General features: G+C 30.9%; 1 non-coding gene across 1 annotated transcript; it reads right to left on the bottom strand.

The window, feature by feature from the left end:
* Nucleotides 1–2548: 2548 nt before the first annotated feature.
* LOC112753298 (small nucleolar RNA R71) lies at nucleotides 2549–2656 on the bottom strand. The gene has a single exon (XR_003177691.1). It is a non-coding gene; the product is annotated as a small nucleolar RNA R71 (small nucleolar RNA).
* Nucleotides 2657–2906: the final 250 nt, after the last annotated feature.

Here is a 2906-nt window from a genome sequence, read left to right as displayed (position 1 = left end):
AGTTGTGCGAAGTTGTGAAGTTATGTTTGGACCATGGTTCTGTGCATCCGTTTTTGGTGCCATTGCCAGGGAAAGAACAAACAAATAATTTTACAACACCAAATATGAGTGATCACGATTTCGCATACCAAGTTTTTGGCACCGTTGCCGGGGATTGTTTGAGTTTGGACAACTCGGTTCATCGTGTTGCTCAGATTGGGTAATTTTCTTCTTATTTTATTTTCAAAAACTTTTTCAAAATTTTTCTTTGTTTTCGTTTTTCTTCAAAAAAAAAATATTTTCAAAAAAATAAATGTTTTCAAAAATATATTTTTCTTCAGAATTTTTAAGAATGAATTCTAGTGTTTCATGATGATTTGTTGAATCCTGGCTGGCTGTAAGCCATGTTTAATCTTTTGGACTGGGGTTTCAATTTATCATCACAAGAGCTTGTTGATCTTCACACACTTAGTTGCTCTATACATGGAAAGTATCAATAGCATACTAAAGCTTGGCTGGCTATTAAGCCATGCCTAACCCTCAGATTGGAGCTTTAGACTAAGAGTACAAGATTCCTGGAATTCATATTAAAAATTTTGAAATCCTTATTTTCTTTTTCCTAGATGTTTTTCGAAAAAAAAAAAATTTATATATATATATATACAAAAATCCAAAAAAATTGAAAATCATAAAAATAAAAAATATTTTGTGTTTCTTGTTTGAGTCTTGAGTCAATTGCATACTCATCTTGCATTTTTTTTCGAAAATTGCATTCATACATTGCATTCATCATGATCTTCAAGTTGTTCTTGGTAAATCTTCTTGTTTGATCTTTGCATTTTCATGTTTTGCATCTTTTCTTGTTTTTCATGTGCATTTTTGCATTCATAGTGTCTGAACATGAAAGATTTCTAAGTTTGGTGTCTTGCATGTTTTCTTTGCATATAAAATTTTCAAAAATAAGTTCTTGGTGTTCATCTTGACATTCAAAGTGTTCTTGGTGTTCATCTTGACATTCATAGCATTCTTGCATGCATTCATTGTTTTGATCTAAAAATTTTCCATGCATTGAGCATTTTTCATGTTTTTCTCTTTCTTCATTAAAAATTCAAAAATAAAAAAAAATATCTTTCCCTTTTTCACTCATAAATTTCAAAAATTTGAGTTGACTTTTCAAAAATTTTTAAAATCTAGTTGTTTCTTATGAGTCAAATCAAATTTTCAATTTAAAAATCTTATCTTTTTCAAAATCTTTTTCAAAAATCATATCTTTTTCATTTTTCTTATTTATTTTCGAAAATTTTTAAAATATTTTTTCAAAATCTTTTTCTTAATTTTATATCAAATTTTCGAAAATATCATCATCAATTAATGTTTTGATTCAAAAATTTCAAGTTTGTTACTTACTTGTTAAGAAAGATTCAAACTTTAAGTTCTAGAATCATATCTTGTGATTTCTTGTGAATCAAGTCATTAATTGTGATTTTAAAAGTCAAATTTTTTTCAAAACTAATTTCAATCATATCTTTTCAAAAATATCTTCTTATCTTATCTTTTTCAAAAAAATTTGATTTTAAAATATCTTTTCTAACTTCTTATCTTCTTATCTTTTCAAAATTGATTTTCAAAATCTTTTTCAACTAACTAATTGACTTTTTGTTTGTTTCTTATCTTTTTCAAAACTACCTAACTAACTATCTCTCTCTAATTTTCGAAAATATCTCCCTCTTTTTTAAAAATTCTTTTTAATTAAATAATTATTTCAATTTTTAATTTTAATTTGATTTCATTCCTAATTTTTGAAAATCACTAACCCCTTTTCAAAATTAATTTTCGAAAATCCTTCTCTCTCATCTCCTTCTATTTATTTATTTGTTTACTAACATCTCTCCCTCACTCACCAAAAATCTGAACCCCCTCTCTATCTCTGAGTTCAGATTTTCTCTTCTTCTTTTCTTCTACTCACACAAGGGAACCTCTATACTGTGGGCAAAAAGGATCCCTATTATTATTTTTCTGTTCCCTCCTTTTTCATATGAGCAGGAGCAAGGACAAGAATATTCTTGTTGAAGTAGATCCAGAACCTGAAAGGACACTGAAGAGGAAACTAAGAGAAGCTAAATTACAACAATCCAGCAAGCACCTTTCAGAAATTTTCGAACAGGAAGAGGAGATGGCAGCCGAAAATAATAATAATGCAAGGAGGATGCTTGGTGACTTTACTGCACCAAATTCCAATTTGCATGGAAGAAGCATATCCATTCCCACCATTGGAGCAAACAATTTTGAGCTTAAGCCTCAACTAGTTTTTCTGATGCAGCAAAACTGCAAGTTTCATGGACTTCTATCTGAAGATCCTTTTCAGTTCTTAACTGAATTCTTGCAGATATGTGATACTGTTAAGACTAATGGAGTAGATCATGAAGTCTACAGGCTCATGCTTTTCCCATTTGCTGTAAGAGACAGAGCTAGACTTTGGTTGGACTCTCAACCTAAGGATAGCCTGAACTCTTGGGATAAGCTGGTCACAGCTTTCTTAGCCAAGTTATTTCCTCCTCAAAAGCTTAGTAAGCTTAGAGTGGATGTTCAAACCTTCAAACAGAAAGAAGGTGAATCCCTCTATGAAGCTTGGAAGAGATATAAGCAACTGACCAAAAAGTGTCCTTCTGACATGCTTTCAGAATGGACCATCCTGGATATATTCTATGATGGTTTGTCTGAACTAGCTAAAATGTCATTGGATACTTCTGTAGGTGGATCCATTCACCTAAAGAAAACGCCTGCAGAAGCTCAAGAACTCATTGACATGGTTGCTAATAACCAATTCATGTACACTTCTGAAAGGAATCCTGTGAATAATGGGACGCCTCAAAGGAAGGGAGTTCTTGAAATCGATACTCTGAATGCCATATTGGCTCAGAATAAAA

Source organism: Arachis hypogaea, chromosome 15 (genome assembly GCF_003086295.3).
Source record: "Arachis hypogaea cultivar Tifrunner chromosome 15, arahy.Tifrunner.gnm2.J5K5, whole genome shotgun sequence".
Taxonomy (NCBI): Eukaryota; Viridiplantae; Streptophyta; class Magnoliopsida; order Fabales; family Fabaceae; genus Arachis; species Arachis hypogaea.
The sequence above is the reverse complement of the archived record's forward strand: the minus strand, read 5'-3'. Positions and strand labels throughout refer to the sequence as shown.